The sequence below is a fragment of the Rhinichthys klamathensis genome, unplaced genomic scaffold (assembly GCF_029890125.1).
Source record: "Rhinichthys klamathensis goyatoka isolate OS25496 unplaced genomic scaffold, OSU_Roscu_1.1 h1tg000223l_1, whole genome shotgun sequence".
Taxonomy (NCBI): domain Eukaryota; kingdom Metazoa; phylum Chordata; class Actinopteri; order Cypriniformes; family Leuciscidae; genus Rhinichthys; species Rhinichthys klamathensis.
In genome coordinates, this window is record NW_026606747.1 from 1,179,298 (window position 1) to 1,204,491 (window position 25,194).

General features: G+C 44.1%; 21 non-coding genes across 21 annotated transcripts; 14 read left to right on the plus strand and 7 right to left on the minus strand.

Annotated features, from left to right (window-relative positions):
• Positions 1-8,177: 8,177 nt before the first annotated feature.
• Positions 8,178-8,249, minus strand: trnae-cuc (transfer RNA glutamic acid (anticodon CUC)). The gene has a single exon. It is a non-coding gene; the product is annotated as a tRNA-Glu (tRNA).
• A 730-nt stretch (positions 8,250-8,979) lies between these two features.
• Positions 8,980-9,051, plus strand: trnae-uuc (transfer RNA glutamic acid (anticodon UUC)). The gene has a single exon. It is a non-coding gene; the product is annotated as a tRNA-Glu (tRNA).
• A 327-nt stretch (positions 9,052-9,378) lies between these two features.
• On the minus strand, positions 9,379-9,450 carry trnae-cuc (transfer RNA glutamic acid (anticodon CUC)). Its single transcript has one exon. It is a non-coding gene; the product is annotated as a tRNA-Glu (tRNA).
• A 1,915-nt stretch (positions 9,451-11,365) lies between these two features.
• Positions 11,366-11,437, plus strand: trnae-uuc (transfer RNA glutamic acid (anticodon UUC)). The gene has a single exon. It is a non-coding gene; the product is annotated as a tRNA-Glu (tRNA).
• A 323-nt stretch (positions 11,438-11,760) lies between these two features.
• Positions 11,761-11,832, minus strand: trnae-cuc (transfer RNA glutamic acid (anticodon CUC)). Its single transcript has one exon. It is a non-coding gene; the product is annotated as a tRNA-Glu (tRNA).
• A 618-nt stretch (positions 11,833-12,450) lies between these two features.
• Positions 12,451-12,523, plus strand: trnar-acg (transfer RNA arginine (anticodon ACG)). Its single transcript has one exon. It is a non-coding gene; the product is annotated as a tRNA-Arg (tRNA).
• A 231-nt stretch (positions 12,524-12,754) lies between these two features.
• On the plus strand, positions 12,755-12,826 carry trnae-uuc (transfer RNA glutamic acid (anticodon UUC)). The gene has a single exon. It is a non-coding gene; the product is annotated as a tRNA-Glu (tRNA).
• A 323-nt stretch (positions 12,827-13,149) lies between these two features.
• trnae-cuc (transfer RNA glutamic acid (anticodon CUC)) lies at positions 13,150-13,221 on the minus strand. The gene has a single exon. It is a non-coding gene; the product is annotated as a tRNA-Glu (tRNA).
• A 966-nt stretch (positions 13,222-14,187) lies between these two features.
• Positions 14,188-14,260, plus strand: trnac-aca (transfer RNA cysteine (anticodon ACA)). Its single transcript has one exon. It is a non-coding gene; the product is annotated as a tRNA-Cys (tRNA).
• Positions 14,261-15,491: 1,231 nt separating this feature from the next.
• On the plus strand, positions 15,492-15,563 carry trnae-uuc (transfer RNA glutamic acid (anticodon UUC)). The gene has a single exon. It is a non-coding gene; the product is annotated as a tRNA-Glu (tRNA).
• Positions 15,564-15,886: 323 nt separating this feature from the next.
• Positions 15,887-15,958, minus strand: trnae-cuc (transfer RNA glutamic acid (anticodon CUC)). The gene has a single exon. It is a non-coding gene; the product is annotated as a tRNA-Glu (tRNA).
• A 618-nt stretch (positions 15,959-16,576) lies between these two features.
• trnar-acg (transfer RNA arginine (anticodon ACG)) lies at positions 16,577-16,649 on the plus strand. Its single transcript has one exon. It is a non-coding gene; the product is annotated as a tRNA-Arg (tRNA).
• A 231-nt stretch (positions 16,650-16,880) lies between these two features.
• On the plus strand, positions 16,881-16,952 carry trnae-uuc (transfer RNA glutamic acid (anticodon UUC)). The gene has a single exon. It is a non-coding gene; the product is annotated as a tRNA-Glu (tRNA).
• Positions 16,953-17,687: 735 nt separating this feature from the next.
• trnae-uuc (transfer RNA glutamic acid (anticodon UUC)) lies at positions 17,688-17,759 on the plus strand. Its single transcript has one exon. It is a non-coding gene; the product is annotated as a tRNA-Glu (tRNA).
• Positions 17,760-18,082: 323 nt separating this feature from the next.
• trnae-cuc (transfer RNA glutamic acid (anticodon CUC)) lies at positions 18,083-18,154 on the minus strand. Its single transcript has one exon. It is a non-coding gene; the product is annotated as a tRNA-Glu (tRNA).
• Positions 18,155-19,076: 922 nt separating this feature from the next.
• Positions 19,077-19,148, plus strand: trnae-uuc (transfer RNA glutamic acid (anticodon UUC)). Its single transcript has one exon. It is a non-coding gene; the product is annotated as a tRNA-Glu (tRNA).
• A 735-nt stretch (positions 19,149-19,883) lies between these two features.
• trnae-uuc (transfer RNA glutamic acid (anticodon UUC)) lies at positions 19,884-19,955 on the plus strand. Its single transcript has one exon. It is a non-coding gene; the product is annotated as a tRNA-Glu (tRNA).
• A 323-nt stretch (positions 19,956-20,278) lies between these two features.
• On the minus strand, positions 20,279-20,350 carry trnae-cuc (transfer RNA glutamic acid (anticodon CUC)). The gene has a single exon. It is a non-coding gene; the product is annotated as a tRNA-Glu (tRNA).
• Positions 20,351-20,968: 618 nt separating this feature from the next.
• Positions 20,969-21,041, plus strand: trnar-acg (transfer RNA arginine (anticodon ACG)). Its single transcript has one exon. It is a non-coding gene; the product is annotated as a tRNA-Arg (tRNA).
• Positions 21,042-21,281: 240 nt separating this feature from the next.
• trnae-uuc (transfer RNA glutamic acid (anticodon UUC)) lies at positions 21,282-21,353 on the plus strand. Its single transcript has one exon. It is a non-coding gene; the product is annotated as a tRNA-Glu (tRNA).
• A 727-nt stretch (positions 21,354-22,080) lies between these two features.
• Positions 22,081-22,153, plus strand: trnac-aca (transfer RNA cysteine (anticodon ACA)). Its single transcript has one exon. It is a non-coding gene; the product is annotated as a tRNA-Cys (tRNA).
• The last annotated feature ends 3,041 nt before the right edge of the window (positions 22,154-25,194 follow it).

Genomic DNA, 25,194 nt, shown 5'->3' on the forward strand with positions numbered 1-25,194 from the left:
AAATAGCCACAGATAACAACATAAAATTGTTGTACACTGGTTCTGACAGCACCTTGTGAAGAACCACTGGACCTGTGTATAACAGAAACTGTCGCAATTCTGTTGCTTTCCACCTAAGTCTCTCTGAGATTTGCCTAGGTTTCCTGGCAAAGTCCACAGGAATATAACGTCTCAAGCTAATGAGAGCATCTGAGATTGAAACACTTTGGCGCCCAGACAAACGACAGCATAAAGGCCCGGAAGCAAGCCATAAATCCAGCAGTTTTCGCATGACACCAAGACATACAAGGTGCATGTAATCATGTGGAAAGCATGATACCATGCCAATTCCTGCATCTTTAAAAGGTGAAGCTTCAAGATGATGTTCTTCATCCAACATGTTGAGGAAAGACTCATCAGTCCTATGCGGGCTGTTGACCTCAGGAAAGGTCATTCTGTGGCTAATATACACGCCAGATTGGATGCACTTATCACAACCTGAATAACCAGTATGTGATTTAATTCCCTTTATGAAAGCTCTAGCTGGAGCATCACAGATGACAGATGTTATTTTTATGAAAAATTGCTTTCCATTCATGACAAACCCATTGCTTAACTCTTGCAATTCACTGACTAGATCTTTTAAATAGTCGGTTAGTGATGTTGGCTTTGATTTACCACAGAACAGGGCAATAACAACTGGTTTATTTGTATAATCCTGCAGTAACCCTAGAATGGGCCAAAACTGCAATGACGAACTTTTGAACAGAGGTAAGCCATCCATGTTCAGCTGAATTTTGAACTCATTCTTATCTGGAACTGAAGACCAGATTTTTTCCAAGGTTTTGGAAAGAGCTTTAACAATACCAAAATAATGATATGTACCACCAGCAACATTTTGGATACTATATGAAGTTGTTGTTTTTAGGAGAGTCCTGCCATCTTTTGGTAGATAAGGATGCTGAAGTTTCAGGATACCTAAAAGGGCAGTCAAAGCCACTAAAGACACACTATAACTGACAGCCCAGTTACACAAAGACTCAGTAAGGGAAGGACTACATCCCCTGCCAACATCCTCCTCGTGCTCTCCTTCACTCTCTGACTCAAAAAATACATCATCCTGACTGGCATCAAACCAGCTCGGTTCCTCATCATGCACTGCAGCACCATGACCATCGGTTTCTCCTAAATCATTACCAAACAAAGTGAGCATTACATTGACCTTCTTAACTGCTCTTTTTCTAACATTTCGTCTATCCATGATTTTGTAATGACCTGTTTGTTGCTGGTTCCAGTGTTGACTCGTTCTGGAGGAAGAAATGAAACACCCATTAATGCCAAACCAAAACACTATGACTAAGCAAACTTTTCTTAATATTATTTTATCTTAATATTATTTTAATATCTATCTATCTATCTATCTATCTATCTATCTATCTATCTATCTATCTAATCAATCTCATAGCTGATTTTGGCCCCATTATCATAAGTCGGCTACGTAAGGTCCATACAGGACCTTTGGCCCCATTATCATATGTAGGCTACGTGATAGCGTTCTGCGACCCATTGAATTATGTGACCATAGTAGGTGCTAGTGACATAACCATAGAGGATATAACCCACCATACCGTCACCCCATTCATAGTTTTCACGTGACGTCACACCAATATAGAAATGCCCTACTGGAGGGCAAAAGGCTTTCCTCCATGATTGCCCGCCAGTCATTTTTACCAGGTTAGTGCTAAGTACTAATTAGTAGGACAATGATATTAAAATTCCAAATTCAGTATAGGCTACCTCATTGATTAAACATATGTACAGGAAAGCACATAAACCCCGAATATAAACACAAAGTGTTTTTCCATAAAACCATTAGGCCTACTATTTTGCATTACGTTCATATTCACCTGCTTGCCTGCATATAGTATGCATCTTCCATCAAGTGTTATTGGTTAAAGCTGAAGGTTTATCCAGGTTGGTTTATAATGCTCAAGTGTTAGAGGTACCCCCCTCACTAATTAAAAGTATAGACACTAAACTCTTTAAATTTATTTGGAAGAACAAATCACATTATATTAAAAAAGAAAATATTTGTAGATCAAAAGTTAATGGAGGATTGAATGTTTTGGATTTTAAGACCTCTAATATGATATTTAAAATAAAATGGCTTCAAAATTATTTAAAAAATAAACAAAGTATGGTATACGGTACCTAATTATATCTTTAAAAAAGTAGGTGGTATAGAATTTATACTAAAATGTGATTATGATATTAACAAAATACCCGTTAAACTTGCAAGTTTCCACAAACAAGCTTTACTTTCATGGACTCTAATGTATAGTCATAATTTTTCCCCTCATAAATGTACCATTTGGAACAGATGTATAAGGATTAGAAACAAATCAATTTTTTTTTTTAAATTGGTTCGTAAAGGGAATTATTTGGGTTAAACAGTTGATAAAAAATGATGGTGTCTTATACAATTATAATGAGTTTGTTCATATATATAACTTTTCAGTTGATCCTGTCCAATATTTTTTTGGTTTTACATGCAATTCCCAAGGAAATTTTGAGATTATTGGAAGGTCATAATAATTGTTCTCTACAAACAACAGTAGAAGAATTTACTTCTTGTATTAAATTGCAGGGTAAGGATTTCACAAGTTCTGGATGTAATAATATTTTTTTGCGGTCCCTTCTTCAATCTAAATGTATATTTGCTGTTACTATTCACTGGAATTCTTTATTTAAGAGACATATTGAGTGGAGTAAAGTTCGGATGACACCTCACAAGTATTGCATTACAAACAAAGTAAAAGAGGTTTCATATAAAATTTTCCATCGAATTTACCCAGTTAAATCACTTGTGGTACAACGTTTTAAAGTGAACATTGAAGATATTTGTGCTTTTTGTAAAACCACCCCTGAGACTATTAAACATTTATTTTGGGAATGTCCCAAGACCCAAATGTTTTGGAAAGAACTTAGTAATTACTTGCAAAGTAAAGTTATGACTCCTGTTAACTTTGAAGAAATTGATGTAATGTTAAAATGTTTCTCATTTGAGGGTGAAAAAAACATTTTGTTTATTTTTGATTTAATTGTTATAATTTCATGTTACTATATTCATAAGGTCAAATGGAATGGAAAAATACCAAATTTTGAACATTTTAAAATTGATGTTAAGATATATTTAGAAACTATTTCCAAAAGTAAAAACCTGAAAGCTATGAAAACTAAACATCTGTTTGACAAGTACAAACTTTTTTTGTAAAAAGTCTTTCAGTAGCCTATTTATTATTATTTTTTCTTTATTTTTTTTATTATTTTTTTTCTTTTCATTTCTTCTCTACCCCTGACATGTATGGTTATATGTACTCTTGTATGTAAACTGTTTTGTTATTATTAAAATTCAATAAAAATAAAAAATAAATTTAAAAAAATCTTCAATCAAGTATACTGAATTTGATCTTTTATAATCACTACTACATTGAGACACCAAGTGTTTCACACTGGGTGTTTTAGAACCTCATGCTGTTTTTATTAGTTGAAATACTGCAGCAGATAGGTGCTGGATATGTAGCCTATACTAAAATTTTATTCAAATGTTTTTGAGTTTCTTCTTTTGAAATGGAAAATTGACAGTTCCGTAATGTGCCCTCTGGGACTCCGTGGTAGTCACGTGACAACTAGTCTCGTGGACGACATAGGCTATGTAATTCAATGGGTCAGAGAATGCTATCACATAGGTCAATTTAAAATACATGATTTTTTTACTAATAAGTTAAATACCGTCACATAATTCGTAGTCGTAGTAACACAAGAAGCTGTAATTTCGGCCTACGTACGGCTTGCCTAACGTTTTTCCGTTTCGGATCGAGCTCCACACGGACAACAAAATAAATCAATTGTATTATGTTTATTTTAGCACATATTCCTATTTTTAAATACTTTGAATGGTTTATTCAAGTGAATCAAATCAGACAGCGCTACGCGTAGCCTAACGTTAGGCCTTAAAGTTATAGCAGTCCGACAGTAGCCTAGCCCATTCATTCAAAATATGAATCGACGCTGGCACTGAATGAGCAAACACTCAATAACTCCAGATCATTGGATTAGCTATAGGCTAGTGCACTGGATACAGATCAGCAGTTATAATAATAAAACAAGATAATGTTAATTACATTTTACACAATGTTATAGGCTATGAGATCGCGCTCATCTAGCCTATCACAGCGGGTTTTCTGATGATGTTAAACGATCTAACTGTTATAAAGATATTAAAAAACAATTCTTCTTGACATTTAAAACATAATACAACACATTAATGAACATTAAATTAATTAAATTACTTGCCTTTTTTGCAGCTGAAAATGTTCCTCCCGAAAATGAAATCTTCTGAAGATCTCCGGCCGAGACCTAGGATTTAACCGCCCTTTTTTTTTTTTCAGGCGGCCGAGTTCCATAATTCTTGTTGTGGCCCGACTGTGACAAAACGAACTCGGGCCGACGGTGAATACACACAGCTACACCGAGTACGGACCTGACACCAATACAACTGCTTTTAGCCGACACTGGCCCATTCATAAAACGCCGTATATGAGCCAGCGCGAGTACAACTGCTTTTAGCCGACACTGGCCCGTTCATAAAATGCCGTAAATGAGCCAGCGCGAGTACAACTGCTTTTAGCCGACACTGGCCCATTCATAAAACGCCGTATATGAGCCAGCGCGAGTACAACTGCTTTTAGCCGACACTGGCCCATTCATAAAACGCCGTATATGAGCCAGCGCGAGTACAACTGCTTTTAGCCGACACTGGCCCATTCATAAAACGCCGTATATGAGCCAGCGCGAGTACAACTGCTTTTAGCCGACACTGGCCCATTCATAAAACGCCGTATATGAGCCAGCGCGAGTACAACTGCTTTTAGCCGACACTGGCCCATTCATAAAACGCTGTATATGAGCCAGCGCGAGTACAACTGCTTTTAGCCGACACTGGCCCGTTCATAAAACGCCGTATATGAGCCAGCGCGAGTACAACTGCTTTTAGCCGACACTGGCCCATTCATAAAACGCTGTATATGAGCCAGCGCGAGTACAACTGCTTTTAGCCGACACTGGCCCGTTCATAAAACGCCGTATATGAGCCAGCGCGAGTACAACTGCTTTTAGCCGACACTGGCCCGTTCATAAAACGCCGTATATGAGCCAGCGCGAGTACAACTGCTTTTAGCCGACACTGGCCCATTCATAAAACGCTGTATATGAGCCAGCGCGAGTACAACTGCTTTTAGCCGACACTGGCCCGTTCATAATGAGCCAGCGCGAGTACAACTGCTTTTAGCCGACACTGGCCCGTTCATAATGAGCCAGCGCGAGTACAACTGCTTTTAGCCGACACTGGCCCGTTCATAAAACGCCGTATATGAGCCAGCGCGAGTACAACTGCTTTTAGCCGACACTGGCCCATTCATAAAAAAACGTATGTCAGCCAGAAGTGTTGTGTACACAGCCGGCACGACTCTGGCCCATTATCTTTTCACCGATGCCGACACTGAGCCGACAGTAGCGCATTTCAGCCGGAATCGGCCCAAATGTGCTTGCTATGTGGGAGAGAGAGCGCTCCGGTCGCGCGCGCGCACTCTCACGTCTTCAAACAACACGAGCGCTGCCCTGCTCTCTCTCTCCCTCGCGCATATTAATCAAAATCAATGGACACGATAGTAAAAGATCGGAAGACCGCAGTTTCACGAGGAGCATTTGGAGATTTTTAGAGATTAGAGACTCTAGGCCTACAGTCAATGAACAACATCAACACTAAATTATAAAGGCCGGTCTCATATAGACGCCTGTCTCAAATACAAGCCGGTGCAGTTCGACGATTTGGGAAAATAAAAGCCCGGGCTACTATTTGAAGTTTTACGGTATATATATATAGTTTATATTTACCAAACATTACTGCAAATTTGTACATGCACACTTATATTTTATGTTGGTTGTAATTCTGAACGGACAGCCTCTCCAGACCTCTTTGCGTGATCACGAAGGTAGGCTAATGGCTGAATCGGAATTTATAAGCAAGATCACGGGAATCAATAGCCTAAGAAAAAAAGTAATGATTTTGTGCAAAGTAAAACCAAAGCAACAGCACACAAAGAAAAAAAAACATGCAGAATGCAGGAAACCACCACTAAATGAATACTTACAACTAAATCATTGGACTTGTCTGTGGAAAGAAAATAATGTGAAATTAGGTTCTTGTAGCGTGACTGCCGGGCTAGGTAGAGGCTGACGGCCTCCTCAGGAACCTGTTTGAAGGATTTGGCGATGGGGGCGGGTGCATCAGGACAAACTGGCGCTAACCTCTCGAAGAGCTGCAGGTGAATTGGTGTAGCTTTCCCGAAGGGCCTTCATTAATGATGTTGCATAACCTGCAGACATAATGGAAACACATGAAATTGTCCTGCATATGAATTATAGCAAACATAAACAGTAAACAGAATGTTACGAGATTGCCAGGGAGATTACAGTACAGTGGACCCTGTCCCTGATATGCGCTACTAAATGTTTTAAAAAATACATAAAAGAAATTCAGAACATATTTGATGATTTGAATGTTACAATTAAATGTTTACACCAATACTAGTGGTAATACATGTGGTAAAGTTACATAAACTCTACGAGGTAGTGAATTTACTGAGAGGTAGCTAAACTCTGAATTGAGAAGTGGATAAACTGTTTCTGACATAATTTCAGCGGTGGGTAAACTGCGTTTAGCCTCCACTCCAGCCCTGACGACACGGTCACGGTCAAATGTGAAAGAGAACCGTAGCAGTCTAACACAAAAAGCAAACACACGATTGCGAAAGCCGCTTGATGATCATCACCACTGATCCAAACACTAGCCATGAAGCTTTCATGACGATATGGACATTTACTTCAGGGCAATTTTGTTTTGGCTCAAATTCGTGAATCATGAAAAATGCTCTTCTAATGTCAGAGTGATCGTGATTGTAGTGGAGGCTGTGTCAAAGGGAACACGGTAGCTATACAAAATACACACAGAGCTAGCTAACACGCAGCTTGTAAACATTAACGTTAGCATGAACTTACCGTGGCAATATCTCGCTTGCGGCAGACGGTGTCTCTCGACCTCGGGACAGGGCAAGCAGAGAGGTTTGCATTCACAGACGGCACGGCGGTAGGAAGTAACTTAGCCATCCTCTCACTCTTTAAACTAAGTGAGACCATCTTGGCATCCCCTGCGTGGTAAATTAATCCTCCTCTTTGAAATGCGCGCTGCATATTCTCGAGTAGGCGGCGACAGAGCTAACTTAGCTGAAAAATCTGCTCGCCTAATCATGACAAATTGCACCCAGCTTCGGAAGATCCCTTTGTCCTTGGGGAAACAATGGACCCTATGCCCAGTTTTGATAAAGTTTTTGCACCCGCCACAAACACAGTAATAAACCATTTTGTCTACTTATTATCTAGCTTACTCTTCTCTATCTCTAAGCTGTTATGCTATGCTATCTCTCACTATCTATCTATGTTATGCTTATGATATCTATCTATCTATCTATCTATCTATCTCGATATATTTACTTATCTGACACTGTCACTCTTTCACTAGCTACCGTTAGCTTTCACTAGCTACCGTTGGCGCGTGCGGTGTTTGTTTGTGTTTAGAGCTCCGTCGAATTGATTCATTAATCCTTGATTTTCTTCTTTACCACTCATTTATTAACAAGCACTTTCTATTTTTATATCGTGTGAACCTATCCTCGATACTATTCCCTGTAAAAAACAATCGGATTGCTTTGATATCGCTACTTAGATCCAACTTTGCGAATCTCGGCTACTAGCCTTTAGCCCGCTAGCATTTCACGCGTGGGCTCGCGCCTATCGAGCGTCTGATTTTACACCCGTTTGGCCGGCAGGCGGAGCTTACGAAACCTGATAGGTTTAGGTTCTGTCCCCAAATGATGTGCCTTCGATAGCTCAGCTGGTAGAGCGGAGGACTGTAGGTGGCAAATTGGCAATCCTTAGGTCGCTGGTTCGACTCTGGCTCGAAGGAGGTCTTTTTCACAAGCAAACATTTCATTGGCCATGCTTCTCGACGAGGCCGTCAGCGATTGAGTTGGTAGTCCAGCGTTTTGTAATCGCGACCGCCGCTGGAGGGCAAAAGCTCATTCCCTGACCGGGAATCGAACCCGGGCCGCGGCGGTGAGAGCGCCGAATCCTAACCACTAGACCACCAGGGAAGGTCTGCTGACTCTTTCCTGTCAAGCCTGGCTGTGTGCCTCTACCAGATTTTGCAGCAACTGCTCAAGCAAGACCACTAAGGCTTGAATTTTCCTCCAGGAGAGGAGACGTCTCTGACCCTGGATCACAGTTATTCCACTGAGAAACTGTCACTGGCTCTGTAGGAATATCCTAACAACACCACAACTTGCCATGAAAACAAAGCAACCGAGATCACCAATATGTGACACCTCCAACTTAAAGCTTTTTATAGCAGGCTCCTTATCAGACCCCTTCCTGACGTTGGCTCCAGGCCTGTTATTGGCATGAGAAAAAGTAGATGTCATGACAGGCCTCTGCCCAGCCGGACACCAACAAGTCGCGTGCATAGTTTTTGTTATTATTATTATTGGATTAGTTGAATAATGTTTTAAATTGACAGTCCAACAATAGGCTGCTTTGTCAGTGGGATAACGGTTACCATACAATACCATGCGTCTTTTCAGATGCATTGCATGGGTACTGTAACAAGGACCTTGCTTTAAGACAAGTTTATAGTGTCTATTATGCCAGCACAGGAATGGGAGGAAACTGAACCCCCTGGGCGAGGCAAATGAGAGCTCCCTCCGATGAGCCAGATGAAATTGAATTCAGTAAACTATCCCTTCGGATCATTCCCATATTCTTAAAGGGGGGCGGTCACACACTAAAAGCCAAACGGCCTGCTTGAGGCTTGAGGATTGAGGAAGTTCCCATATGGTCTAGCGGTCAGGATTCCTGGTTTTCACCCAGGCGGCCCGGGTTCGACTCCCGGTATGGGAAGTTCGTGTTGTCTTTGCTTCACTTATGGAAACAGCCAGGACGTCTCTCTGTGCCACTTGCACTTTTAGCCGGCAGGCGGAGCTTACGAAACCTGATAGGTTTAGGTTCTGTCCCCAAACGATGTGTCTTCGATAGCTCAGCTGGTAGAGCGGAGGACTGAAGGTGGCAAATTGGCAATCCTTAGGTTGCTGGTTCGACTCTGGCTCGAAGGAGGTCTTTTTCACAAGCAAACATTTCATTGGCCATGCTTCTCGACGAGGCCGTCAGCGATTGAGTTGGTAGTCCAGCGTTTTGCAATCGCGACCGCCGCTGGAGGGCAAAAGCTCATTCCCTGACCGGAAATCGAACCCGGGCCGCGGCGGTGAGAGCGCCGAATCCTAACCACTAGACCACCAGGGAAGGTCTGCTGACTCTTTCCCGTCAAGCCTGGCTGAGTGCCTCTACCAGATTTTGCAGCAACTGCTCATGCAAGACCACTAAGGCTTGAATTTTCCTCCAGGAGAGGAGACGTCTCTGACCCTGGATCACATTTATTCCACTGAGAAACTGTCACTGGCTCTGTAGGAATATCCTAACAACACCACAACTTGCCATGAAAACAAAGCAACCGAGATCACCAATATGTGACGCCTCCAACTTGAAGCTTTTTATAGCAGGCTCCTCATCAGACCCCTTCCTGACGTTGGCTCCAGGCCTGTTAATGGCATGAGAAAAAGTAGATGTCATGACAGGCCTCTGCCCAGCCGGACACCAACAAGTCGCGTGCATAGTTTTTGTTATTATTATTATTGGATTAGTTGAATAATATTTTAAATTGACAGTCCAACAATAGGCTGCTTTGTCAGTGGGATAACGGTTACCATACAATACCATGCGTCTTTTCAGATGCATTGCATGGGTACTGTCACAAGGACCTTGCTTTAAGACAAGTTTATAGTGTCTATTATGCCAGCACAGGAATGGGAGGAAACTGAACCCCCTGGGCGAGGCAAATGCACTCAAGGGTGCCTGACTGGTGGGCCAGTGGCGCAATGGATAACGCGTCTGACTACGAATCAGAAGATTTCAGGTTCGACTCCTGGCTGGCTCGCTCTGCCTCTTTTGCTTCGCTGTCAGCCCATAGCCATTTTATTATTATTAGCCCATAGTTTTTGTTATTATTATTATTGTATTAGTTGAATAATATTTTAAATTGACAGTCCAACAATAGGCTGCTTTGTCAGTGGGATAACGGTTACCATACAATACCATGCATCTTTTCAGATGCATTGCATGGGTACTGTCACAAGGACCTTGCTTTGCGACCAGTTTATAGTGTCTATTATGCCAGCACAGGAATGGGAGGAAACTGAACCCCCTGGGCGAGGCAAATGAGAGCTCCCTCCGATGAGCCAGATGAAAATGAATTCAGTAAACTATCCCTTCGGATCATTCCCATATTCTTAAAGGGGGGGCGGTCACACACTAAAAGCCAAAGGGCCTGCTTGAGGCTTGTGGCTTGAGGAAGTTCCCATATTGTCTAGCGGTCAGGATTCCTGGTTTTCACCCAGGCGGCCCGGGTTCGACTCCTGGTATGGGAAGTTCGTGTTGTCTTTGCTTCACTTATGGAAACAGCCAGGACGTCTCTCTGTGCCACTAGCACTTTTAGCCGGCAGGCGGAGCTTTCGAAACCTGATAGGTTTAGGTTCTGTCCCCAAACGATGTGCCTTCGATAGCTCAGCTGGTAGAGCGGAGGACTGTAGGTGGCAAATTGGCAATCCTTAGGTCGCTGGTTCGACTCTGGCTCGAAGGAGGTCTTTTTCACAAGCAAACATTTCATTGGCCATGCTTCTCGATAACGGTTACCATACAATACCATGCGTCTTTTCAGATGCATTGCATGGGTACTGTCACAAGGACCTTGCTTTAAGACAAGTTTATAGTGTCTATTATGCCAGCACAGGAATGGGAGGAAACTGAACCCCCTGGGCGAGGCAAATGCACTCAAGGCTGCCTGACTGAAAAGCCAGTGGCGCAATGGATAACACGTCTGACTACGAATCAGAAGATTCCAGGTTCGACTCCTGGCTGGCTCGCTCTGCCTCTTTTGCTTCGCTGTCAGCCCAAAGCTAATTTATTATTATTAGCCCATAGTTTTTGTTATTATTATTATTGGATTAGTTGAATAATGTTTTAAATTGACAGTCCAACAATAGGCTGCTTTGTCAGTGGGATAACGGTTACCATACAAATACGATCATTCCCATATTCTTAAAGGGGGCGGTCACACACTAAAAGCCAAAGGGCCTGCTTGAGGCTTGAGGATTGAGGAAGTTCCCATATGGTCTAGCGGTCAGGATTCCTGGTTTTCACCCAGGCGGCCCGGGTTCGACTCCCGGTATGGGAAGTTCGTGTTGTCTTTGCTTCACTTATGGAAACAGCCAGGACGTCTCTCTGTGCCACTAGCACTTTTAGCCGGCAGGCGGAGCTTACGAAACCTGATAGGTTTAGGTTCTGTCCCGAAACGATATGCCTTCGATAGCTCAGCTTGTAGAGCGGAGGACTGTAGGTGGCAAATTGGCAATCCTTAGGTCGCTGGTTCGACTCTGGCTCGAAGGAGGTCGTTTTTGCAAACATTTCATTGGCCATGCTTCTCGACGAGGCCGTCAGCGATTGAGTTGGTAGTCCAGCGTTTTGCAATCGCGACCGCCGCTGGAGGGCAAAAGCTCATTCCCTGACCGGGAATCGAACCCGGGCCGCGGCGGTGAGAGCGCCGAATCCTAACCACTAGACCACCAGGGAAGGTCTGCTGACTCTTTCCCGTCAAGCCTGGCTGTGTGCCTCTACCAGATTTTGCAGCAACTGCTCAAGCAAGACCACTAAGGCTTGAATTTTCCTCCAGGAGAGGAGACGTCTCTGACCCTGGATCACAGTTATTCCACTGAGAAACTGTCACTGGCTCTGTAGGAATATCCTAACAACACCACAACTTGCCATGAAAACAAAGCAACCGAGATCACCAACATGTGACGCCTCCAACTTGAAGCTTTTTATAGCAGGCTCCTCATCAGACCCCTTCCTGACGTTGGCTCCAGGCCTGTTATTGGCATGAGAAAAAGTAGATGTCATGACAGGCCTCTACCCAGCCGGACACCAACAAGTCGCGTGCATAGTTTTTGTTATTATTATTATTGGATTAGTTGAATAATATTTTAAATTGACAGTCCAACAATAGGCTGCTTTGTCAGTGGGATAACGGTTACCATACAATACCATGCGTCTTTTCAGATGCATTGCATGGGTACTGTCACAAGGACCTTGCTTTAAGACAAGTTTATAGTGTATATTATGCCAGCACAGGAATGGGAGGAAACTGAACCCCCTGGGCGAGGCAAATGCACTCAAGGGTGCCTGACTGGTGGGCCAGTGGCGCAATGGATAACGCGTCTGACTACGAATCAGAAGATTCCAGGTTCGACTCCTGGCTGGCTCGCTCTGCTTCGCTGTCAGCCCATAGCCATTTTATTATTATTAGCCCATAGTTTTTGTTATTATTATTATTGGATTAGTTGAATAATATTTTAAATTGACAGTCCAACAATAGGCTGCTTTGTCAGTGGGATAACGGTTACCATACAAATACGATCATTCCCATATTCTTAAAGGGGGGCGGTCACACACTAAAAGCCAAAGGGCCTGCTTGAGGCTTGAGGATTGAGGAAGTTCCCATATGGTCTAGCGGTCAGGATTCCTGGTTTTCACCCAGGCGGCCCGGGTCCGACTCCCGGTATGGGAAGTTCGTGTTGTCTTTGCTTCACTTATGGAAACAGCCAGGACGTCTCTCTGTGCCACTAGCACTTTTAGCCGGCAGGCGGAGCTTACGAAACCTGATAGGTTTAGGTTCTGTCCCCAAACGATGTGCCTTCGATAGCTCAGCTGGTAGAGCGGAGGACTGTAGGTGGCAAATTGGCAATCCTTAGGTCGCTGGTTCGACTCTGGCTCGAAGGAGGTTGTTTTCGCAAACATTTCATTGGCCATGCTTCTCGACGAGGCCGTCAGCGATTGAGTTGGTAGTCCAGCGTTTTGCAATCGCGACCGCCGCTGGAGGGCAAAAGCTCATTCCCTGACCGGGAATCAAACCCGGGCCGCGGCGGTGAGAGCGCCGAATCCTAACCACTAGACCACCAGGGAAGGTCTGCTGACTCTTTCCCGTCAAGCCTGGCTGTGTGCCTCTACCAGATTTTGCAGCAACTGCTCAAGCAAGACCACTAAGGCTTGAATTTTCCTCCAGGAGAGGAGACGTCTCTGACCCTGGATCACAGTTATTCCACTGAGAAACTGTCACTGGCTCTGTAGGAATATCCTAACAACACCACAACTTGCCATGAAAACAAAGCAACCGAGATCACCAACATGTGACGCCTCCAACTTGAAGCTTTTTATAGCAGGCTCCTCATCAGACCCCTTCCTGACGTTGGCTCCAGGCCTGTTATTGGCATGAGAAAAAGTAGATGTCATGACAGGCCTCTACCCAGCCGGACACCAACAAGTCGCGTGCATAGTTTTTGTTATTATTATTATTGGATTAGTTGAATAATATTTTAAATTGACAGTCCAACAATAGGCTGCTTTGTCAGTGGGATAACGGTTACCATACAATACCATGCGTCTTTTCAGATGCATTGCATGGGTACTGTCACAAGGACCTTGCTTTAAGACAAGTTTATAGTGTATATTATGCCAGCACAGGAATGGGAGGAAACTGAACCCCCTGGGCGAGACAAATGAGAGCTCCCTCAGATGAGCCAGATGAAATTGAATTCAGTAAACTATCCCTTCGGATCATTCCCATTTTCTTAAAGGGGGGCGGTCACACACTAAAAGCCAAAGGGCCTGCTTGAGGCTTGAGGCTTGAGGCTTGAGGCTTGAGGCTTGAGGCTTGAGGCTTGAGGCTTGAGGCTTGAGGCTTGAGGCTTGAGGCTTGAGGCTTGAGGCTTGAGGCTTGAGGCTTGAGGCTTGAGGCTTGAGGCTTGAGGCTTGAGGCTTGAGGCTTGAGGCTTGAGGCTTGAGGCTTGAGGCAGTTCCCATATGGTCTAGCGGTCAGGATTCCTGGTTTTCACCCAGGCGTGTTTGCTTGTGAAAGGGTGCCTGACTGGTGGGCCAGTGGCGCAATGGATAACACGTCTGACTACAAATCAGAAGATTCCAGGTTCGACTCCTGGCTGGCTCGCTCTGCCTCTTTTGCTTCGCTGTCAGCCCATAGCCATTTTATTATTATTAGCCCATAGTTTTTGTTATTATTATTATTGGATTAGTTGAATAATATTTTAAATTGACAGTCCAACAATAGGCTGCTTTGTCAGTGGGATAACGGTTACCATACAATAACATGCATCTTTTCAGATGCATTGCATGGGTACTGTCACAAGGACCTTGCTTTGCGACCAGTTTATAGTGTCTATTATGCCAGCACAGGAATGGGAGGAAACTGAACCCCCTGGGCGAGACAAATGAGAGCTCCCTCCGATGAGCCAGATGAAATTGAATTCAGTAAACTATCCCTTCGGATCATTCCCATTTTCTTAAAGGGGGGCGGTCACACACTAAAAGCCAAAGGGCCTGCTTGAGGCTTGAGGCTTGAGGCTTGAGGAAGTTCCAATATGGTCTAGCGGTCAGGATTCCTGGTTTTCACCCAGGCGGCCCGGGTTCGACTCCCGGTATGGGAAGTTCGTGTTGTCTTTGCTTCACTTATGGAAACAGCCAGGACGTCTCTCTGTGCCACTAGCACTTTTAGCCGGCAGGCGGAGCTTTCGAAACCTGATAGGTTTAGGTTCTGTCCCCAAACGATGTGCCTTCGATAGCTCAGCTGGTAGAGCGGAGGACTGTAGGTGGCAAATTGGCAATCCTTAGGTCGCTGGTTCGACTCTGGCTCGAAGGAGGTCTTTTTCACAAGCAAACATTTCATTGGCCATGCTTCTCGATAACGGTTACCATACAATACCATGCGTCTTTTCAGATGCATTGCATGGGTACTGTCACAAGGACCTTGCTTTAAGACAAGTTTATAGTGTATATTATGCCAGCACAGGAATGGGAGGAAACTGAACCCCCTGGGCGAGGCAAATGCACTCAAGGCTGCCTGACTGAAAAGCCAGTGGCGCAATGGATAACACGTCTGACTACGAATCAGAAGATTCCAGGTTCGACTCCTGGCTGGCTCGCTCTGCCTCTTTTGCTTCGCTGTCAGCCCAAAGCTAATTTATTATTATTAGCCCATAGTTTTTGTTATTATTATTATTGGATTAGTTGAATAATGTTTTAAATTGACAGTCCAACAATAGGCTGCTTTGTCAGTGGGATAACGGTTACCATACAAATACGATCATTCCCATATTCTTAAAGGGGGGCGGTCACACACTAAAAGCCAAAGGGCTTGCTTGAGGCTTGAGGATTGAGGAAGTTCCCATATGGTCTAGCGGTCAGGATTCCTGGTTTTCACCCAGGCGGCCCGGGTTCGACTCCCGGTATGGGAAGTTCGTGTTGTCTTTGCTTCACTTATGGAAACAGCCAGGACGTCTCTCTGTGCCACTAGCACTTTTAGCCGTCAGGCGGAGCTTACGAAACCTGATAGGTTTAGGTTCTGTCCCCAAACGATGTGCCTTCGATAGCTCAGCTTGTAGAGCGGAGGACTGTAGGTGGCAAATTGGCAATCCTTAGGTCGCTGGTTCGACTCTGGCTCGAAGGAGGTCGTTTTCGCAAACATTTCATTGGCCATGCTTCTCGACGAGGCCGTCAGCGATTGAGTTGGTAGTCCAGCGTTTTGCAATCGCGACCGCCGCTGGAGGGCAAAAGCTCATTCCCTGACCGGGAATCGAACCCGGGCCGCGGCGGTGAGAGCGCCGAATCCTAACCACTAGACCACCAGGGAAGGTCTGCTGACTCTTTCCCGTCAAGCCTGGCTGTGTGCCTCTACCAGATTTTGCAGCAACTGCTCAAGCAAGACCACTAAGGCTTGAATTTTCCTCCAGGAGAGGAGACGTCTCTGACCCTGGATCACAGTTATTCCACTGAGAAACTGTCACTGGCTCTGTAGGAATATCCTAACAACACCACAACTTGCCATGAAAACAAAGCAACCGAGATCACCAACATGTGACGCCTCCAACTTGAAGCTTTTTATAGCAGGCTCCTCATCAGACCCCTTCCTGACGTTGGCTCCAGGCCTGTTATTGGCATGAGAAAAAGTAGATGTCATGACAGGCCTCTACCCAGCCGGACACCAACAAGTCGCGTGCATAGTTTTTGTTATTATTATTATTGGATTAGTTGAATAATATTTTAAATTGACAGTCCAACAATAGGCTGCTTTGTCAGTGGGATAACGGTTACCATACAATACCATGCGTCTTTTCAGATGCATTGCATGGGTACTGTCACAAGGACCTTGCTTTAAGACAAGTTTATAGTGTATATTATGCCAGCACAGGAATGGGAGGAAACTGAACCCCCTGGGCGAGGCAAATGCACTCAAGGGTGCCTGACTGGTGGGCCAGTGGCGCAATGGATAACGCGTCTGACTACGAATCAGAAGATTCCAGGTTCGACTCCTGGCTGGCTCGCTCTGCTTCGCTGTCAGCCCATAGCCATTTTATTATTATTAGCCCATAGTTTTTGTTATTATTATTATTGGATTAGTTGAATAATATTTTAAATTGACAGTCCAACAATAGGCTGCTTTGTCAGTGGGATAACGGTTACCATACAAATACGATCATTCCCATATTCTTAAAGGGGGGCGGTCACACACTAAAAGCCAAAGGGCCTGCTTGAGGCTTGAGGATTGAGGAAGTTCCCATATGGTCTAGCGGTCAGGATTCCTGGTTTTCACCCAGGCGGCCCGGGTTCGACTCCCGGTATGGGAAGTTCGTGTTGTCTTTGCTTCACTTATGGAAACAGCCAGGACGTCTCTCTGTGCCACTAGCACTTTTAGCCGGCAGGCGGAGCTTTCGAAACCTGATAGGTTTAGGTTCTGTCCCCAAACGATGTGCCTTCGATAGCTCAGCTGGTAGAGCGGAGGACTGTAGGTGGCAAATTGGCAATCCTTAGGTCGCTGGTTCGACTCTGGCTCGAAGGAGGTCTTTTTCACAAGCAAACATTTCATTGGCCATGCTTCTCGATAACGGTTACCATACAATACCATGCGTCTTTTCAGATGCATTGCATGGGTACTGTCACAAGGACCTTGCTTTAAGACAAGTTTATAGTGTATATTATGCCAGCACAGGAATGGGAGGAAACTGAACCCCCTGGGCGAGGCAAATGCACTCAAGGCTGCCTGACTGAAAAGCCAGTGGCGCAATGGATAACACGTCTGACTACGAATCAGAAGATTCCAGGTTCGACTCCTGGCTGGCTCGCTCTGCCTCTTTTGCTTCGCTGTCAGCCCAAAGCTAATTTATTATTATTAGCCCATAGTTTTTGTTATTATTATTATTGGATTAGTTGAATAATGTTTTAAATTGACAGTCCAACAATAGGCTGCTTTGTCAGTGGGATAACGGTTACCATACAAATACGATCATTCCCATATTCTTAAAGGGGGGCGGTCACACACTAAAAGCCAAAGGGCTTGCTTGAGGCTTGAGGATTGAGGAAGTTCCCATATGGTCTAGCGGTCAGGATTCCTGGTTTTCACCCAGGCGGCCCGGGTTCGACTCCCGGTATGGGAAGTTCGTGTTGTCTTTGCTTCACTTATGGAAACAGCCAGGACGTCTCTCTGTGCCACTAGCACTTTTAGCCGGCAGGCGGAGCTTACGAAACCTGATAGGTTTAGGTTCTGTCCCCAAACGATGTGCCTTCGATAGCTCAGCTTGTAGAGCGGAGGACTGTAGGTGGCAAATTGGCAATCCTTAGGTCGCTGGTTCGACTCTGGCTCGAAGGAGGTCGTTTTCACAAACATTTCATTGGCCATGCTTCTCGACGAGGCCGTCAGCGATTGAGTTGGTAGTCCAGCGTTTTGCAATCGCGACCGCCGCTGGAGGGCAAAAGCTCATTCCCTGACCGGGAATCGAACCCGGGCCACGGCGGTGAGAGCGCCGAATCCTAACCACTAGACCACCAGGGAAGGTCTGCTGACTCTTTCCCGTCAAGCCTGGCTGTGTGCCTCTACCAGATTTTGCAGCAACTGCTCAAGCAAGACCACTAAGGCTTGAATTTTCCTCCAGGAGAGGAGACGTCTCTGACCCTGGATCACAGTTATTCCACTGAGAAACTGTCACTGGCTCTGTAGGAATATCCTAACAACACCACAACTTGCCATGAAAACAAAGCAACCGAGATCACCAACATGTGACGCCTCCAACTTGAAGCTTTTTATAGCAGGCTCCTCATCAGACCCCTTCCTGACGTTGGCTCCAGGCCTGTTATTGGCATGAGAAAAAGTAGATGTCATGACAGGCCTCTACCCAGCCGGACACCAACAAGTCGCGTGCATAGTTTTTGTTATTATTATTATTGGATTAGTTGAATAATATTTTAAATTGACAGTCCAACAATAGGCTGCTTTGTCAGTGGGATAACGGTTACCATACAATACCATGCGTCTTTTCAGATGCATTGCATGGGTACTGTCACAAGGACCTTGCTTTAAGACAAGTTTATAGTGTATATTATGCCAGCACAGGAATGGGAGGAAACTGAACCCCCTGGGCGAGGCAAATGCACTCAAGGGTGCCTGACTGGTGGGCCAGTGGCGCAATGGATAACTTGTCTGACTACGAATCAGAAGATTCCAGGTTCGACTCCTGGCTGGCTCGCTCTGCTTCGCTGTCAGCCCATAGCCATTTTATTATTATTAGCCCATAGTTTTTGTTATTATTATTATTGGATTAGTTGAATAATATTTTAAATTGACAGTCCAACAATAGGCTGCTTTGTCAGTGGGATAACGGTTACCATACAAATACGATCATTCCCATATTCTTAAAGGGGGGCGGTCACACACTAAAAGCCAAAGGGCCTGCTTGAGGCTTGAGGATTGAGGAAGTTCCCATATGGTCTAGCGGTCAGGATTCCTGGTTTTCACCCAGGCGGCCCGGGTTCGACTCCCGGTATGGGAAGTTCGTGTTGTCTTTGCTTCACTTATGGAAACAGCCAGGACGTCTCTCTGTGCCACTAGCACTTTTAGCCGGCAGGCGGAGCTTTCGAAACCTGATAGGTTTAGGTTCTGTCCCCAAACGATGTGCCTTCGATAGCTCAGCTGGTAGAGCGGAGGACTGTAGGTGGCAAATTGGCAATCCTTAGGTCGCTGGTTCGACTCTGGCTCGAAGGAGGTCTTTTTCACAAGCAAACATTTCATTGGCCATGCTTCTCGATAACGGTTACCATACAATACCATGCGTCTTTTCAGATGCATTGCATGGGTACTGTCACAAGGACCTTGCTTTAAGACAAGTTTATAGTGTATATTATGCCAGCACAGGAATGGGAGGAAACTGAACCCCCTGGGCGAGGCAAATGCACTCAAGGCTGCCTGACTGAAAAGCCAGTGGCGCAATGGATAACACGTCTGACTACGAATCAGAAGATTCCAGGTTCGACTCCTGGCTGGCTCGCTCTGCCTCTTTTGCTTCGCTGTCAGCCCAAAGCTAATTTATTATTATTAGCCCATAGTTTTTGTTATTATTATTATTGGATTAGTTGAATAATGTTTTAAATTGACAGTCCAACAATAGGCTGCTTTGTCAGTGGGATAACGGTTACCATACAAATACGATCATTCCCATATTCTTAAAGGGGGGCGGTCACACACTAAAAGCCAAAGGGCCTGCTTGAGGCTTGAGGATTGAGGAAGTTCCCATATGGTCTAGCGGTCAGGATTCCTGGTTTTCACCCAGGCGGCCCGGGTTCGACTCCCGGTATGGGAAGTTCGTGTTGTCTTTGCTTCACTTATGGAAACAGCCAGGACGTCTCTCTGTGCCACTAGCACTTTTAGCCGGCAGGCGGAGCTTACGAAACCTGATAGGTTTAGGTTCTGTCCCCAAACGATGTGCCTTCGATAGCTCAGCTGGTAGAGCGGAGGACTGTAGGTGGCAAATTGGCAATCCTTAGGTCGCTGGTTCGACTCTGGCTCGAAGGAGGTTGTTTTCGCAAACATTTCATTGGCCATGCTTCTCGACGAGGCCGTCAGCGATTGAGTTGGTAGTCCAGCGTTTTGCAATCGCGACCGCCGCTGGAGGGCAAAAGCTCATTCCCTGACCGGGAATCAAACCCGGGCCGCGGCGGTGAGAGCGCCGAATCCTAACCACTAGACCACCAGGGAAGGTCTGCTGACTCTTTCCCGTCAAGCCTGGCTGTGTGCCTCTACCAGATTTTGCAGCAACTGCTCAAGCAAGACCACTAAGGCTTGAATTTTCCTCCAGGAGAGGAGACGTCTCTGACCCTGGATCACAGTTATTCCACTGAGAAACTGTCACTGGCTCTGTAGGAATATCCTAACAACACCACAACTTGCCATGAAAACAAAGCAACCGAGATCACCAACATGTGACGCCTCCAACTTGAAGCTTTTTATAGCAGGCTCCTCATCAGACCCCTTCCTGACGTTGGCTCCAGGCCTGTTATTGGCATGAGAAAAAGTAGATGTCATGACAGGCCTCTACCCAGCCGGACACCAACAAGTCGCGTGCATAGTTTTTGTTATTATTATTATTGGATTAGTTGAATAATATTTTAAATTGACAGTCCAACAATAGGCTGCTTTGTCAGTAGGATAACGGTTACCATACAATACCATGCGTCTTTTCAGATGCATTGCATGGGTACTGTCACAAGGACCTTGCTTTAAGACAAGTTTATAGTGTATATTATGCCAGCACAGGAATGGGAGGAAACTGAACCCCCTGGGCGAGGCAAATGCACTCAAGGGTGCCTGACTGGTGGGCCAGTGGCGCAATGGATAACGCGTCTGACTACGAATCAGAAGATTCCAGGTTCGACTCCTGGCTGGCTTGCTCTGCCTCTTTTGCTTCGCTGTCAGCCCATAGCCATTTTATTATTATTAGCCCATAGTTTTTGTTATTATTATTATTGGATTAGTTGAATAATATTTTAAATTGACAGTCCAACAATAGGCTGCTTTGTCAGTGGGATAACGGTTACCATACAAATACGATCATTCCCATATTCTTAAAGGGGGGCGGTCACACACTAAAAGCCAAAGGGCCTTCTTGAGGCTTGAGGATTGAGGAAGTTCCCATATGGTCTAGCGGTCAGGATTCCTGGTTTTCACCCAGGCGGCCCGGGTTCGACTCCCGGTATGGGAAGTTCGTGTTGTCTTTGCTTCACTTATGGAAACAGCCAGGACGTCTCTCTGTGCCACTAGCACTTTTAGCCGGCAGGCGGAGCTTACGAAACCTGATAGGTTTAGGTTCTGTCCCCAAACGATGTGCCTTCGATAGCTCAGCTGGTAGAGCGGAGGACTGTAGGTGGCAAATTGGCAATCCTTAGGTCGCTGGTTCGACTCTGGCTCGAAGGAGGTTGTTTTCGCAAACATTTCATTGGCCATGCTTCTCGACGAGGCCGTCAGCGATTGAGTTGGTAGTCCAGCGTTTTGCAATCGCGACCGCCGCTGGAGGGCAAAAGCTCATTCCCTGACCGGGAATCAAACCCGGGCCGTGGCGGTGAGAGCGCCGAATCCTAACCACTAGACCACCAGGGAAGGTCTGCTGACTCTTTCCCTGCCAGACCTTGCTTTGCGACCAGTTTATAGTGTCTATTATGCCAGCACAGGAATGGGAGGAAACTGAACCCCCTGGGCGAGACAAATGAGAGCTCCCTCCGATGAGCCAGATGAAATTGAATTCAGTAAACTATCCCTTCGGATCATTCCCATTTTCTTAAAGGGGGGCGGTCACACACTAAAAGCCAAAGGGCCTGCTTGAGGCTTGAGGCTTGAGGCTTGAGGCTTGAGGAAGTTCCCATATGGTCTAGCGGTCAGGATTCCTGGTTTTCACCCAGGCGTGTTTGCTTGTGAAAGGGTGCCTGACTGGTGGGCCAGTGGCGCAATGGATAACACGTCTGACTACAAATCAGAAGATTCCAGGTTCGACTCCTGGCTGGCTCGCTCTGCCTCTTTTGCTTCGCTGTCAGCCCATAGCCATTTTATTATTATTAGCCCATAGTTTTTGTTATTATTATTATTGGATTAGTTTAATAATATTTTAAATTGACAGTCCAACAATAGGCTGCTTTGTCAGTGGGATAACGGTTACCATACAATACCATGCATCTTTTCAGATGCATTGCATGGGTACTGTCACAAGGACCTTGCTTTGCGACCAGTTTATAGTGTCTATTATGCCAGCACAGGAATGGGAGGAAACTGAACCCCCTGGGCGAGGCAAATGAGAGCTCCCTCCGATGAGCCAGATGAAATTGAATTCAGTAAACTATCCCTTCGGATCATTCCCATATTCTTAAAGGGGGGCGGTCACACACTAAAAGCCAAAGGGCCTGCTTGAGGCTTGAGGAAGTTCCCATATGGTCTAGCGGTCAGGATTAAAAGAAGGGTGAAAACAAAAGTTTTATAAATCTGTGTGTAATGCTAATGAAAAGTGCAATATGGGAGAGAAGAACTGTGGCTAAAAAGGAAAAAATTGTGTTCGATGTTTGGACTGTGTTTAAAAGGAAAACTGAATTATATTTGGAAAGACTGTATGTGTATTTTAAAGGTGAAAATATTTTGCATGCTTTTTATGATGTTTTTACCCCAAAAGTTTGTTGTGTTTTAAAAGATTTAATGTGGAAGCTGCCCGGAAGTGAAGGAGTTTTTTAAAAAACTGTGTATGTAAATGGAAGATATGTGATGTAGAGATGTTTGTAGAAGAAAATATGTATTGTATTGTATAATATGTATCTTATTGTAATTATTTTTTATTTTATTTTATTGATTGAAAATTTTTAATAAAAAAAAAAAAAGCGGTCAGGATTCCTGGTTTTCACCCAGGCGGCCCAGGTTCGACTCCCGGTATGGGAAGTTCGTGTTGTCTTTGCTTCACTTATGGAAACAGCCAGGACGTCTCTCTGTGCCACTAGCACTTTTAGCCGACAGGCGGAGCTTACGAAACCTGATAGGTTTAGGTTCTGTCCCCAAACGATGTGCCTTCGATGGCGGTACCTGACAGCCGTGCGTCTGTAAAATCTATCCAATACAATGACGAGCTCCATCTTTAAAAAACCAATTACGTTACGAGCTCCATTTTTGGCCGTCCAATGAAATGTCAAGGTCCATTTTTCATAGACCAATCACCGCACATAGTCCATTTTTGTCCATCTTTGAGTTTGAGCAGATTCCATCCAATCTCCGCTCATATTCTCTTTTTTGGCCGTCCAATGAAATGGCAATGTCCATTTTTCATACACCAATCACCGCACGTTGAGCATAAACGTCACCGCTGTTATTTATATTCCGCTCAGGTAACGTTATGTTATTTATAGTTATTGTATTTATTGTTAATGAACGTTTTCTGTATTTTAGGAATAGCAAGATTGCTCCGTAAAACGATCAGGTAAGTTAACGTTAACTGTAATTGTAAGTAATAGGGTATAATTGTCGCAGCTCAATTTGTAATGTAAATAGTTTTATTCGATTTTGTCTGACTTTGTGTAACTCCAGTCAGCAAGCAAACCTTATTTTTTTGTATAGGTAACGTTAGCTAACGTTACGTTAGCTATAGCTAACGTTATCATCGAGCTTGGCAATTGTACATTTTTGTCAGTAACGAAACTTATTTTGTTTTCTGACAGGATTAACTAGTAAAATAGCATATCTGATAGTGTTTGTTACTTTATAGGAAATGGATAAATCAATGTACAATAAATCTCATTGTAATAGTCTACTGTAACACTGGCATAAAATGTAACAAAATAAATTTGGATAATGTCTCTAACTGTTGGGTGTTTGTTTAACTTTTATACACTAGTGGTAAAAAATGACCAGTCATAAGTGAATGGATGAGAATACAATAAGTATATAAAATAAAATTCAGGCACATGTTCATTTTAACACATGGGCACAGTTGAAATAACACAATGTTTAATCTGAGTATTTGTTATAGTCAAAATAATCCATAACAGTTACATTATACGTTTTACTACAAAACAATTTGTATGAGCCCAGGTCAATGAGGCATACAGGCCATAAATAGCAAATAGAAGTTCAAAATTTGTAATGTTTACAAAAACTCTATCACAAGATCTATCACAACATTAGGTGATGATATATACAGTATGCATTATTTTGGATTTATAAACTGCTATAATGTGGCGGTCATTTTGGACCAGGAAAAATGACCACGTAGTCAATTTTTGTCAATCTTTGAGCACAAACACCGCTTAAGTTATTTATATCCCGCTGTTATTTATATTCCGCTCAGGTATGTTATTTATAGTTATTTTATTTATTGTTAATGAAATGGCTTACGTTTTCTATTTTTTAGGAATATTAAGATTGCCTCCGTAAAACATCTCTGTAATCCCTCATTTTGGGCCCTTGCCATGATGACTTAATGTAATTACACTATAACATGAATAAAACTGCGTATCTGTCATTACAGAAAATGTCCAAACAACAATCCAAAAGCCACAAGGCTATGGATGATACTGAGTGGGTCTCGCGCTTTAGGTCTTTTGCCTCCACTGGTGTCTGGCCATCAGATGCAGGTAACCGACCTGCTCCAAGGCAAAAGAAGTGGTACAGTCTGTATCAGAAGGTATGTAGAAAAAGTATCAAAAGGAATATATATATATATATATATATATATATATATATTAATTTTGAGTAGTAGACATATTATATTTTCAGTATGTACAGTATGAGCATAAAACAAGAACTTGTACAAATAAATATAAGTGGCATCTTTTGTTTTGTTTACAGATAGAGAAGTGCCCTCTGCAGCTGAGAGGACAGCTAACGCTTTTCTCCCAGCCACAGATGTGTTTGTGTGGATTTCATCCTCATAAGGTAGGCTAATTTGGGCTCTTTCAGTTTAACTACAGTTGATGCAGTGTGCACACAATATAAAGATGTGGTATTTCTTAACATTAATGTATTCTTGGACAATTTCTGTTGTTTCTATCTGGGTTGGTTTGGCAACAGGTCTGTTC